Genomic DNA, 15,477 nt, shown 5'->3' on the forward strand with positions numbered 1-15,477 from the left:
TTTTAAGCGCATAAAAACTTACACTCTTGATTTCTGGCTAAATAAAAGCTGTTGCAATGATATTTCCATGCTGAACTGAGTTGTTCTGGGTCAAATATGAAGGCAAACCCACTTTCCTTTCAGTATTTTGCTGCAATTGGCAGAAACAAGCATATTTGCTCATTCGGCCTGAAAATGCTTTTAAGCGCATAAAAACTTACACTCTTGATTTCTGGCTAAATAAAAGCTGTTGCAATGATATTTCCATGCTGAACTGAGTTGTTCTGGGTCAAATATGAAGGCAAACCCACTTTCCTTTCAGTATTTTGCTGCAATTGGCAGAAACAAGCATATTTGCTCATTCGGCCTGAAAATGCTTTTAAGCGCATAAAAACTTACACTCTTGATTTCTGGCTAAATAAAAGCTGTTGCAATGATATTTCCATGCTGAACTGAGTTGTTCTGGGTCAAATATGAAGGCAAACCCACTTTCCTTTCAGTATTTTGCTGCAATTGGCAGAAACAAGCATATTTGCTCATTTGGCCTGAAAATGCTTTTAAGCGCATAAAAACTTACACTCTTGATTTCTGGCTAAATAAAAGCTGTTGCAATGATATTTCCATGCTGAACTGAGTTGTTCTGGGTCAAATATGAAGGCAAACCCACTTTCCTTTCAGTATTTTGCTGCAATTGGCAGAAACAAGCATATTTGCTCATTCGGCCTGAAAATGCTTTTAAGCGCATAAAAACTTACACTCTTGATTTCTGGCTAAATAAAAGCTGTTGCAATGATATTTCCATGCTGAACTGAGTTGTTCTGGGTCAAATATGAAGGCAAACCCACTTTCCTTTCAGTATTTTGCTGCAATTGGCAGAAACAAGCATATTTGCTCATTCGGCCTGAAAATGCTTTTAAGCGCATAAAAACTTACACTCTTGATTTCTGGCTAAATAAAAGCTGTTGCAATGATATTTCCATGCTGAACTGAGTTGTTCTGGGTCAAATATGAAGGCAAACCCACTTTCCTTTCAGTATTTTGCTGCAATTGGCAGAAACAAGCATATTTGCTCATTCGGCCTGAAAATGCTTTTAAGCGCATAAAAACTTACACTCTTGATTTCTGGCTAAATAAAAGCTGTTGCAATGATATTTCCATGCTGAACTGAGTTGTTCTGGGTCAAATATGAAGGCAAACCCACTTTCCTTTCAGTATTTTGCTGCAATTGGCAGAAATCAGCTCATTTGGCCTGAAAATGCTTTTAAGCGAATAAAAACTTACACTCTTGATTTCTGGCTAAATAAAAGCTGTTGCAATGATATTTCCATGCTGAACTGAGTTGTTCTGGGTCAAATATGAAGGCAAACCCACTTTCCTTTCAGTATTTTGCTGCAATTGGCAGAAACAAGCATATTTGCTCATTCGGCCTGAAAATGCTTTTAAGCGCATAAAAACTTACACTCTTGATTTCTGGCTAAATAAAAGCTGTTGCAATGATATTTCCATGCTGAACTGAGTTGTTCTGGGTCAAATATGAAGGCAAACCCACTTTCCTTTCAGTATTTTGCTGCAATTGGCAGAAACAAGCATATTTGCTCATTCGGCCTGAAAATGCTTTTAAGCGCATAAAAACTTACACTCTTGATTTCTGGCTAAATAAAAGCTGTTGCAATGATATTTCCATGCTGAACTGAGTTGTTCTGGGTCAAATATGAAGGCAAACCCACTTTCCTTTCAGTATTTTGCTGCAATTGGCAGAAACAAGCATATTTGCTCATTCGGCCTGAAAATGCTTTTAAGCGCATAAAAACTTACACTCTTGATTTCTGGCTAAATAAAAGCTGTTGCAATGATATTTCCATGCTGAACTGAGTTGTTCTGGGTCAAATATGAAGGCAAACCCACTTTCCTTTCAGTATTTTGCTGCAATTGGCAGAAACAAGCATATTTGCTCATTTGGCCTGAAAATGCTTTTAAGCGCATAAAAACTTACACTCTTGATTTCTGGCTAAATAAAAGCTGTTGCAATGATATTTCCATGCTGAACTGAGTTGTTCTGGGTCAAATATGAAGGCAAACCCACTTTCCTTTCAGTATTTTGCTGCAATTGGCAGAAACAAGCATATTTGCTCATTCGGCCTGAAAATGCTTTTAAGCGCATAAAAACTTACACTCTTGATTTCTGGCTAAATAAAAGCTGTTGCAATGATATTTCCATGCTGAACTGAGTTGTTCTGGGTCAAATATGAAGGCAAACCCACTTTCCTTTCAGTATTTTGCTGCAATTGGCAGAAACAAGCATATTTGCTCATTCGGCCTGAAAATGCTTTTAAGCGCATAAAAACTTACACTCTTGATTTCTGGCTAAATAAAAGCTGTTGCAATGATATTTCCATGCTGAACTGAGTTGTTCTGGGTCAAATATGAAGGCAAACCCACTTTCCTTTCAGTATTTTGCTGCAATTGGCAGAAACAAGCATATTTGCTCATTCGGCCTGAAAATGCTTTTAAGCGCATAAAAACTTACACTCTTGATTTCTGGCTAAATAAAAGCTGTTGCAATGATATTTCCATGCTGAACTGAGTTGTTCTGGGTCAAATATGAAGGCAAACCCACTTTCCTTTCAGTATTTTGCTGCAATTGGCAGAAACAAGCATATTTGCTCATTTAGCCTGAAAATGCTTTTAAGCGCATAAAAACGTACACTCTTGATTTCTGGCTAAATAAAAGCTGTTGCAATGATATTTCCATGCTGAACTGAGTTAATCTGGGTCGAATATGAAGGCAAACCCACTTTCCTTTCAGTATTTTGCTGCAATTGGCAGAAACAAGCATATTTGCTCATTCGGCCTGAAAATGCTTTTAAGCGCATAAAAACTTACACTCTTGATTTCTGGCTAAATAAAAGCTGTTGCAATGATATTTCCATGCTGAACTGAGTTGTTCTGGGTCAAATATGAAGGCAAACCCACTTTCCTTTCAGTATTTTGCTGCAATTGGCAGAAATCAGCTCATTTGGCCTGAAAATGCTTTTAAGCGCATAAAAACTTACACTCTTGATTTCTGGCTAAATAAAAGCTGTTGCAATGATATTTCCATGCTGAACTGAGTTGTTCTGGGTCAAATATGAAGGCAAACCCACTTTCCTTTCAGTATTTTGCTGCAATTGGCAGAAACAAGCATATTTGCTCATTCGGCCTGAAAATGCTTTTAAGCGCATAAAAACTTACACTCTTGATTTCTGGCTAAATAAAAGCTGTTGCAATGATATTTCCATGCTGAACTGAGTTGTTCTGGGTCAAATATGAAGGCAAACCCACTTTCCTTTCAGTATTTTGCTGCAATTGGCAGAAACAAGCATATTTGCTCATTCGGCCTGAAAATGCTTTTAAGCGAATAAAAACTTACACTCTTGATTTCTGGCTAAATAAAAGCTGTTGCAATGATATTTCCATGCTGAACTGAGTTGTTCTGGGTCAAATATGAAGGCAAACCCACTTTCCTTTCAGTATTTTGCTGCAATTGGCAGAAACAAGCATATTTGCTCATTCAGCCTGAAAATGCTTTTAAGCGCATAAAAACTTACACTCTTGATTTCTGGCTAAATAAAAGCTGTTGCAATGATATTTCCATGCTGAACTGAGTTGTTCTGGGTCAAATATGAAGGCAAACCCACTTTCCTTTCAGTATTTTGCTGCAATTGGCAGAAACAAGCATATTTGCTCATTCGGCCTGAAAATGCTTTTCAGCGCATAAAAACTTACACTCTTGATTTCTGGCTAAATAAAAGCTGTTGCAATGATATTTCCATGCTGAACTGAGTTGTTCTGGGTCAAATATGAAGGCAAACCCACTTTCCTTTCAGTATTTTGCTGCAATTGGCAGAAATCAGCTCATTTGGCCTGAAAATGCTTTTAAGCGCATAAAAACTTACACTCTTGATTTCTGGCTAAATAAAAGCTGTTGCAATGATATTTCCATGCTGAACTGAGTTGTTCTGGGTCAAATATGAAGGCAAACCCACTTTCCTTTCAGTATTTTGCTGCAATTGGCAGAAACAAGCATATTTGCTCATTCGGCCTGAAAATGCTTTTAAGCGCATAAAAACTTACACTCTTGATTTCTGGCTAAATAAAAGCTGTTGCAATGATATTTCCATGCTGAACTGAGTTGTTCTGGGTCAAATATGAAGGCAAACCCACTTTCCTTTCAGTATTTTGCTGCAATTGGCAGAAACAAGCATATTTGCTCATTCGGCCTGAAAATGCTTTTAAGCGCATAAAAACTTACTCTCTTGATTTCTGGCTAAATAAAAGCTGTTGCAATGATATTTCCATGCTGAACTGAGTTGTTCTGGGTCAAATATGAAGGCAAACCCACTTTCCTTTCAGTATTTTGCTGCAATTGGCAGAAACAAGCATATTTGCTCATTCGGCCTGAAAATGCTTTTAAGCGCATAAAAACTTACACTCTTGATTTCTGGCTAAATAAAAGCTGTTGCAATGATATTTCCATGCTGAACTGAGTTGTTCTGGGTCAAATATGAAGGCAAACCCACTTTCCTTTCAGTATTTTGCTGCAATTGGCAGAAACAAGCATATTTGCTCATTTGGCCTGAAAATGCTTTTAAGCGCATAAAAACTTACACTCTTGATTTCTGGCTAAATAAAAGCTGTTGCAATGATATTTCCATGCTGAACTGAGTTGTTCTGGGTCAAATATGAAGGCAAACCCACTTTCCTTTCAGTATTTTGCTGCAATTGGCAGAAACAAGCATATTTGCTCATTCGGCCTGAAAATGCTTTTAAGCGCATAAAAACTTACACTCTTGATTTCTGGCTAAATAAAAGCTGTTGCAATGATATTTCCATGCTGAACTGAGTTGTTCTGGGTCAAATATGAAGGCAAACCCACTTTCCTTTCAGTATTTTGCTGCAATTGGCAGAAACAAGCATATTTGCTCATTCGGCCTGAAAATGCTTTTAAGCGCATAAAAACTTACACTCTTGATTTCTGGCTAAATAAAAGCTGTTGCAATGATATTTCCATGCTGAACTGAGTTGTTCTGGGTCAAATATGAAGGCAAACCCACTTTCCTTTCAGTATTTTGCTGCAATTGGCAGAAATCAGCTCATTTGGCCTGAAAATGCTTTTAAGCGAATAAAAACTTACACTCTTGATTTCTGGCTAAATAAAAGCTGTTGCAATGATATTTCCATGCTGAACTGAGTTGTTCTGGGTCAAATATGAAGGCAAACCCACTTTCCTTTCAGTATTTTGCTGCAATTGGCAGAAACAAGCATATTTGCTCATTCGGCCTGAAAATGCTTTTCAGCGCATAAAAACTTACACTCTTAATTTCTGGCTAAATAAAAGCTGTTGCAATGATATTTCCATGCTGAACTGAGTTGTTCTGGGTCAAATATGAAGGCAAACCCACTTTCCTTTCAGTATTTTGCTGCAATTGGCAGAAACAAGCATATTTGCTCATTCGGCCTGAAAATGCTTTTAAGCGCATAAAAACTTACACTCTTGATTTCTGGCTAAATAAAAGCTGTTGCAATGATATTTCCATGCTGAACTGAGTTGTTCTGGGTCAAATATGAAGGCAAACCCACTTTCCTTTCAGTATTTTGCTGCAATTGGCAGAAACAAGCATATTTGCTCATTCGGCCTGAAAATGCTTTTAAGCGCATAAAAACTTACACTCTTGATTTCTGGCTAAATAAAAGCTGTTGCAATGATATTTCCATGCTGAACTGAGTTGTTCTGGGTCAAATATGAAGGCAAACCCACTTTCCTTTCAGTATTTTGCTGCAATTGGCAGAAACAAGCATATTTGCTCATTCGGCCTGAAAATGCTTTTAAGCGCATAAAAACTTACACTCTTGATTTCTGGCTAAATAAAAGCTGTTGCAATGATATTTCCATGCTGAACTGAGTTGTTCTGGGTCAAATATGAAGGCAAACCCACTTTCCTTTCAGTATTTTGCTGCAATTGGCAGAAACAAGCATATTTGCTCATTCGGCCTGAAAATGCTTTTAAGCGCATAAAAACTTACACTCTTGATTTCTGGCTAAATAAAAGCTGTTGCAATGATATTTCCATGCTGAACTGAGTTGTTCTGGGTCAAATATGAAGGCAAACCCACTTTCCTTTCAGTATTTTGCTGCAATTGGCAGAAACAAGCATATTTGCTCATTCGGCCTGAAAATGCTTTTAAGCGCATAAAAACTTACACTCTTGATTTCTGGCTAAATAAAAGCTGTTGCAATGATATTTCCATGCTGAACTGAGTTAATCTGGGTCGAATATGAAGGCAAACCCACTTTCCTTTCAGTATTTTGCTGCAATTGGCAGAAACAAGCATATTTGCTCATTCGGCCTGAAAATGCTTTTAAGCGCATAAAAACTTACACTCTTGATTTCTGGCTAAATAAAAGCTGTTGCAATGATATTTCCATGCTGAACTGAGTTGTTCTGGGTCAAATATGAAGGCAAACCCACTTTCCTTTCAGTATTTTGCTGCAATTGGCAGAAATCAGCTCATTTGGCCTGAAAATGCTTTTAAGCGCATAAAAACTTACACTCTTGATTTCTGGCTAAATAAAAGCTGTTGCAATGATATTTCCATGCTGAACTGAGTTGTTCTGGGTCAAATATGAAGGCAAACCCACTTTCCTTTCAGTATTTTGCTGCAATTGGCAGAAACAAGCATATTTGCTCATTCGGCCTGAAAATGCTTTTAAGCGCATAAAAACTTACACTCTTGATTTCTGGCTAAATAAAAGCTGTTGCAATGATATTTCCATGCTGAACTGAGTTGTTCTGGGTCAAATATGAAGGCAAACCCACTTTCCTTTCAGTATTTTGCTGCAATTGGCAGAAACAAGCATATTTGCTCATTCGGCCTGAAAATGCTTTTAAGCGCATAAAAACTTACTCTCTTGATTTCTGGCTAAATAAAAGCTGTTGCAATGATATTTCCATGCTGAACTGAGTTGTTCTGGGTCAAATATGAAGGCAAACCCACTTTCCTTTCAGTATTTTGCTGCAATTGGCAGAAACAAGCATATTTGCTCATTCGGCCTGAAAATGCTTTTAAGCGCATAAAAACTTACTCTCTTGATTTCTGGCTAAATAAAAGCTGTTGCAATGATATTTCCATGCTGAACTGATTTGTTCTGGGTCGAATATGAAGGCAAACCCACTTTCCTTTCAGTATTTTGCTGCAATTGGCAGAAACAAGCATATTTGCTCATTCGGCCTGAAAATGCTTTTAAGCGCATAAAAACTTACACTCTTGATTTCTGGCTAAATAAAAGCTGTTGCAATGATATTTCCATGCTGAACTGAGTTGTTCTGGGTCAAATATGAAGGCAAACCCACTTTCCTTTCAGTATTTTGCTGCAATTGGCAGAAACAAGCATATTTGCTCATTCGGCCTGAAAATGCTTTTAAGCGCATAAAAACTTACACTCTTGATTTCTGGCTAAATAAAAGCTGTTGCAATGATATTTCCATGCTGAACTGAGTTGTTCTGGGTCAAATATGAAGGCAAACCCACTTTCCTTTCAGTATTTTGCTGCAATTGGCAGAAACAAGCATATTTGCTCATTCGGCCTGAAAATGCTTTTAAGCGCATAAAAACTTACACTCTTGATTTCTGGCTAAATAAAAGCTGTTGCAATGATATTTCCATGCTGAACTGAGTTGTTCTGGGTCAAATATGAAGGCAAACCCACTTTCCTTTCAGTATTTTGCTGCAATTGGCAGAAATCAGCTCATTTGGCCTGAAAATGCTTTTAAGCGCATAAAAACTTACACTCTTGATTTCTGGCTAAATAAAAGCTGTTGCAATGATATTTCCATGCTGAACTGAGTTGTTCTGGGTCAAATATGAAGGCAAACCCACGTTCCTTTCAGTATTTTGCTGCAATTGGCAGAAACAAGCATATTTGCTCATTCGGCCTGAAAATGCTTTTAAGCGCATAAAAACTTACACTCTTGATTTCTGGCTAAATAAAAGCTGTTGCAATGATATTTCCATGCTGAACTGAGTTGTTCTGGGTCAAATATGAAGGCAAACCCACTTTCCTTTCAGTATTTTGCTGCAATTGGCAGAAACAAGCATATTTGCTCATTCGGCCTGAAAATGCTTTTAAGCGCATAAAAACTTACACTCTTGATTTCTGGCTAAATAAAAGCTGTTGCAATGATATTTCCATGCTGAACTGAGTTGTTCTGGGTCAAATATGAAGGCAAACCCACTTTCCTTTCAGTATTTTGCTGCAATTGGCAGAAACAAGCATATTTGCTCATTCGGCCTGAAAATGCTTTTAAGCGCATAAAAACTTACACTCTTGATTTCTGGCTAAATAAAAGCTGTTGCAATGATATTTCCATGCTGAACTGAGTTGTTCTGGGTCAAATATGAAGGCAAACCCACTTTCCTTTCAGTATTTTGCTGCAATTGGCAGAAACAAGCATATTTGCTCATTTAGCCTGAAAATGCTTTTAAGCGCATAAAAACGTACACTCTTGATTTCTGGCTAAATAAAAGCTGTTGCAATGATATTTCCATGCTGAACTGAGTTAATCTGGGTCGAATATGAAGGCAAACCCACTTTCCTTTCAGTATTTTGCTGCAATTGGCAGAAACAAGCATATTTGCTCATTCGGCCTGAAAATGCTTTTAAGCGCATAAAAACTTACACTCTTGATTTCTGGCTAAATAAAAGCTGTTGCAATGATATTTCCATGCTGAACTGAGTTGTTCTGGGTCAAATATGAAGGCAAACCCACTTTCCTTTCAGTATTTTGCTGCAATTGGCAGAAATCAGCTCATTTGGCCTGAAAATGCTTTTAAGCGCATAAAAACTTACACTCTTGATTTCTGGCTAAATAAAAGCTGTTGCAATGATATTTCCATGCTGAACTGAGTTGTTCTGGGTCAAATATGAAGGCAAACCCACTTTCCTTTCAGTATTTTGCTGCAATTGGCAGAAACAAGCATATTTGCTCATTCGGCCTGAAAATGCTTTTAAGCGCATAAAAACTTACACTCTTGATTTCTGGCTAAATAAAAGCTGTTGCAATGATATTTCCATGCTGAACTGAGTTGTTCTGGGTCAAATATGAAGGCAAACCCACTTTCCTTTCAGTATTTTGATGCAATTGGCAGAAACAAGCATATTTGCTCATTCGGCCTGAAAATGCTTTTAAGCGCATAAAAACTTACTCTCTTGATTTCTGGCTAAATAAAAGCTGTTGCAATGATATTTCCATGCTGAACTGAGTTGTTCTGGGTCAAATATGAAGGCAAACCCACTTTCCTTTCAGTATTTTGCTGCAATTGGCAGAAACAAGCATATTTGCTCATTCGGCCTGAAAATGCTTTTAAGCGCATAAAAACTTACTCTCTTGATTTCTGGCTAAATAAAAGCTGTTGCAATGATATTTCCATGCTGAACTAGTTTGTTCTGGGTCGAATATGAAGGCAAACCCACTTTCCTTTCAGTATTTTGCTGCAATTGGCAGAAACAAGCATATTTGCTCATTCGGCCTGAAAATGCTTTTAAGCGCATAAAAACTTACACTCTTGATTTCTGGCTAAATAAAAGCTGTTGCAATGATATTTCCATGCTGAACTGAGTTGTTCTGGGTCAAATATGAAGGCAAACCCACTTTCCTTTCAGTATTTTGCTGCAATTGGCAGAAACAAGCATATTTGCTCATTCGGCCTGAAAATGCTTTTAAGCGCATAAAAACTTACACTCTTGATTTCTGGCTAAATAAAAGCTGTTGCAATGATATTTCCATGCTGAACTGAGTTGTTCTGGGTCAAATATGAAGGCAAACCCACTTTCCTTTCAGTATTTTGCTGCAATTGGCAGAAACAAGCATATTTGCTCATTCGGCCTGAAAATGCTTTTAAGCGCATAAAAACTTACACTCTTGATTTCTGGCTAAATAAAAGCTGTTGCAATGATATTTCCATGCTGAACTGAGTTGTTCTGGGTCAAATATGAAGGCAAACCCACGTTCCTTTCAGTATTTTGCTGCAATTGGCAGAAACAAGCATATTTGCTCATTCGGCCTGAAAATGCTTTTAAGCGCATAAAAACTTACACTCTTGATTTCTGGCTAAATAAAAGCTGTTGCAATGATATTTCCATGCTGAACTGAGTTGTTCTGGGTCAAATATGAAGGCAAACCCACTTTCCTTTCAGTATTTTGCTGCAATTGGCAGAAACAAGCATATTTGCTCATTCGGCCTGAAAATGCTTTTAAGCGCATAAAAACTTACACTCTTGATTTCTGGCTAAATAAAAGCTGTTGCAATGATATTTCCATGCTGAACTGAGTTGTTCTGGGTCAAATATGAAGGCAAACCCACTTTCCTTTCAGTATATTGCTGCAATTGGCAGAAACAAGCATATTTGCTCATTCGGCCTGAAAATGCTTTTAAGCGCATAAAAACTTACACTCTTGATTTCTGGCTAAATAAAAGCTGTTGCAATGATATTTCCATGCTGAACTGAGTTGTTCTGGGTCAAATATGAAGGCAAACCCACTTTCCTTTCAGTATTTTGCTGCAATTGGCAGAAACAAGCATATTTGCTCATTCGGCCTGAAAATGCTTTTAAGCGCATAAAAACTTACACTCTTGATTTCTGGCTAAATAAAAGCTGTTGCAACGATATTTCCATGCTGAACTGAGTTGTTCTGGGTCAAATATGAAGGCAAACCCACTTTCCTTTCAGTATTTTGCTGCAATTGGCAGAAACAAGCATATTTGCTCATTCGGCCTGAAAATGCTTTTAAGCGCATAAAAACTTACACTCTTGATTTCTGGCTAAATAAAAGCTGTTGCAATGATATTTCCATGCTGAACTGAGTTGTTCTGGGTCAAATATGAAGGCAAACCCACTTTCCTTTCAGTATTTTGCTGCAATTGGCAGAAACAAGCATATTTGCTCATTCGGCCTGAAAATGCTTTTAAGCGCATAAAAACTTACACTCTTGATTTCTGGCTAAATAAAAGCTGTTGCAATGATATTTCCATGCTGAACTGAGTTGTTCTGGGTCAAATATGAAGGCAAACCCACTTTTTCCTTTCAGTATTTTGCTGCAATTGGCAGAAACAAGCATATTTGCTCATTCGGCCTGAAAATGCTTTTAAGCGCATAAAAACTTACACTCTTGATTTCTGGCTAAATAAAAGCTGTTGCAATGATATTTCCATGGTGAACTGAGTTGTTCTGGATCAAATATGAAGGCAAACCCACTTTTTCCTTTCAGTATTTTGCTGCAATTGGCAGAAATCAGCTCATTTGGCCTGAAAATGCTTTTAAGCGCATAAAAACTTACACTCTTGATTTCTGGCTAAATAAAAGCTGTTGCAATGATATTTCCATGCTGAACTGAGTTGTTCTGGGTCAAATATGAAGGCAAACTCACTTTCCTTTCAGTATTTTGCTGCAATTGGCAGAAACAAGCTCATTCGGCCTGAAAATGCTTTTAAGCGATTAAAAACTTACACTCTTGATTTCTGGCTAAATAAAAGCTGTTGCAATGATATTTCCATGCTGAACTGAGTTGTTCTGGGTCAAATATGAAGGCAAACCCACTTTCCTTTCAGTATTTTGCTGCAATTGGCAGAAATCAGCTCATTTGGCCTGAAAATGCTTTTAAGCGCATAAAAACTTACACTCTTGATTTCTGGCTAAATAAAAGCTGTTGCAATGATATTTCCATGCTGAACTGAGTTGTTCTGGGTCAAATATGAAGGCAAACCCACTTTCCTTTCAGTATTTTACTGCAATTGGCAGAAACAAGCATATTTGATCATTCGGCCTGAAAATGCTTTTAAGCGCATAAAAACTTACACTCTGGATTTCTGGCTAAATAAAAGCTGTTGCAATGATATTTCCATGGTGAACTGAGTTGTTCTGGATCAAATATGAAGGCAAACCCACTTTTTCCTTTCAGTATTTTGCTGCAATTGGCAGAAATCAGCTCATTTGGCCTGAAAATGCTTTTAAGCGCATAAAAACTTACACTCTTGATTTCTGGCTAAATAAAAGCTGTTGCAATGATATTTCCATGCTGAACTGAGTTGTTCTGGGTCAAATATGAAGGCAAACCCACTTTCCTTTCAGTATTTTGCTGCAATTGGCAGAAACAAGCATATTTGCTCATTCGGCCTGAAAATGCTTTTAAGCGCATAAAAACTTACACTCTTGATTTCTGGCTAAATAAAAGCTGTTGCAATGATATTTCCATGCTGAACTGAGTTGTTCTGGGTCAAATATGAAGGCAAACCCACGTTCCTTTCAGTATTTTGCTGCAATTGGCAGAAACAAGCATATTTGCTCATTCGGCCTGAAAATGCTTTTAAGCGCATAAAAACTTACACTCTTGATTTCTGGCTAAATAAAAGCTGTTGCAATGATATTTCCATGCTGAACTGAGTTGTTCTGGGTCAAATATGAAGGCAAACCCACTTTCCTTTCAGTATTTTGCTGCAATTGGCAGAAACAAGCATATTTGCTCATTCGGCCTGAAAATGCTTTTAAGCGCATAAAAACTTACACTCTTGATTTCTGGCTAAATAAAAGCTGTTGCAATGATATTTCCATGCTGAACTGAGTTGTTCTGGGTCAAATATGAAGGCAAACCCACTTTCCTTTCAGTATATTGCTGCAATTGGCAGAAACAAGCATATTTGCTCATTCGGCCTGAAAATGCTTTTAAGCGCATAAAAACTTACACTCTTGATTTCTGGCTAAATAAAAGCTGTTGCAATGATATTTCCATGCTGAACTGAGTTGTTCTGGGTCAAATATGAAGGCAAACCCACTTTCCTTTCAGTATTTTGCTGCAATTGGCAGAAATCAGCTCATTTGGCCTGAAAATGCTTTTAAGCGCATAAAAACTTACACTCTTGATTTCTGGCTAAATAAAAGCTGTTGCAACGATATTTCCATGCTGAACTGAGTTGTTCTGGGTCAAATATGAAGGCAAACCCACTTTCCTTTCAGTATTTTGCTGCAATTGGCAGAAACAAGCATATTTGCTCATTCGGCCTGAAAATGCTTTTAAGCGCATAAAAACTTACACTCTTGATTTCTGGCTAAATAAAAGCTGTTGCAATGATATTTCCATGCTGAACTGAGTTGTTCTGGGTCAAATATGAAGGCAAACCCACTTTCCTTTCAGTATTTTGCTGCAATTGGCAGAAACAAGCATATTTGCTCATTCGGCCTGAAAATGCTTTTAAGCGCATAAAAACTTACACTCTTGATTTCTGGCTAAATAAAAGCTGTTGCAATGATATTTCCATGCTGAACTGAGTTGTTCTGGGTCAAATATGAAGGCAAACCCACTTTCCTTTCAGTATTTTGCTGCAATTGGCAGAAATCAGCTCATTTGGCCTGAAAATGCTTTTAAGCGCATAAAAACTTACACTCTTGATTTCTGGCTAAATAAAAGCTGTTGCAATGATATTTCCATGCTGAACTGAGTTGTTCTGGGTCAAATATGAAGGCAAACCCACTTTCCTTTCAGTATTTTGCTGCAATTGGCAGAAACAAGCATATTTGCTCATTCGGGCTGAAAATGCTTTTAAGCGCATAAAAACTTACACTCATGATTTCTGGCTAAATAAAAGCTGTTGCAATGATATTTCCATGCTGAACTGAGTTGTTCTGGGTCAAATATGAAGGCAAACCCACTTTCCTTTCAGTATTTTGCTGCAATTGGCAGAAACAAGCATATTTGCTCATTCGGCCTGAAAATGCTTTTAAGCGCATAAAAACTTACACTCTTGATTTCTGGCTAAATAAAAGCTGTTGCAATGATATTTCCATGCTGAACTGAGTTGTTCTGGGTCAAATATGAAGGCAAACCCACTTTTTCCTTTCAGTATTTTGCTGCAATTGGCAGAAACAAGCATATTTGCTCATTCGGCCTGAAAATGCTTTTAAGCGCATAAAAACTTACACTCTTGATTTCTGGCTAAATAAAAGCTGTTGCAATGATATTTCCATGGTGAACTGAGTTGTTCTGGATCAAATATGAAGGCAAACCCACTTTTTCCTTTCAGTATTTTGCTGCAATTGGCAGAAATCAGCTCATTTGGCCTGAAAATGCTTTTAAGCGCATAAAAACTTACACTCTTGATTTCTGGCTAAATAAAAGCTGTTGCAATGATATTTCCATGCTGAACTGAGTTGTTCTGGGTCAAATATGAAGGCAAACCCACTTTCCTTTCAGTATTTTGCTGCAATTGGCAGAAACAAGCTCATTTGGCCTGAAAATGCTTTTAAGCGAATAAAAACTTACACTCTTGATTTCTGGCTAAATAAAAGCTGTTGCAATGATATTTCCATGGTGAACTGAGTTGTTCTGGATCAAATATGAAGGCAAACCCACTTTCCTTTCAGTATTTTGCTGCAATTGGCAGAAATCAGCTCATTTGGCCTGAAAATGCTTTTAAGCGCATAAAAACTTACACTCTGGATTTCTGGCTAAATAAAAGCTGTTGCAATGATATTTCCATGCTGAACTGAGTTGTTCTGGGTCAAATATGAAGGCAAACCCACTTTCCTTTCAGTATTTTGATGCAATTGGCAGAAACAAGCATATTTGCTCATTCGGCCTGAAAATGCTTTTAAGCGCATAAAAACGTACACTCTTGATTTCTGGCTAAATAAAAGCTGTTGCAATGATATTTCCATGCTGAACTGAGTTGTTCTGGGTCAAATATGAAGGCAAACCCACTTTCCTTTCAGTATTTTGCTGCAATTGGCAGAAACAAGCATATTTGCTCATTCGGCCTGAAAATGCTTTTAAGCGCATAAAAACTTACACTCTTGATTTTTGGCTAAATAAAAGCTGTTGCAATGATATTTCCATGCTGAACTGAGTTGTTCTGGGTCAAATATGAAGGCAAACCCACTTTCCTTTCAGTATTTTGATGCAATTGGCAGAAACAAGCATATTTGCTCATTCGGCCTGAAAATGCTTTTAAGCGCATAAAAACTTACACTCTTGATTTCTGGCTAAATAAAAGCTGTTGCAATGATATTTCCATGCTGAACTGAGTTGTTCTGGGTCAAATATGAAGGCAAACCCACTTTCCTTTCAGTATTTTGCTGCAATTGGCAGAAACAAGCATATTTGCTCATTCGGCCTGAAAATGCTTTTAAGCGCATAAAAACTTACACTCTTGATTTTTGGCTAAATAAAAGCTGTTGCAATGATATTTCCATGCTGAACTGAGTTGTTCTGGGTCAAATATGAAGGCAAACCCACTTTCCTTTCAGTATTTTGCTGCAATTGGCAGAAACAAGCATATTTGCTCATTCGGCCTGAAAATGCTTTTAAGCGCATAAAAACTTACACTCTTGATTTCTGGCTAAATAAAAGCTGTTGCAATGATATTTCCATGCTGAACTGAGTTGTTCTGGGTCAAATATGAAGGCAAACC

The sequence above is a fragment of the Channa argus genome, chromosome 13, assembly GCF_033026475.1.
Source record: "Channa argus isolate prfri chromosome 13, Channa argus male v1.0, whole genome shotgun sequence".
NCBI lineage: Eukaryota > Metazoa > Chordata > Actinopteri > Anabantiformes > Channidae > Channa > Channa argus.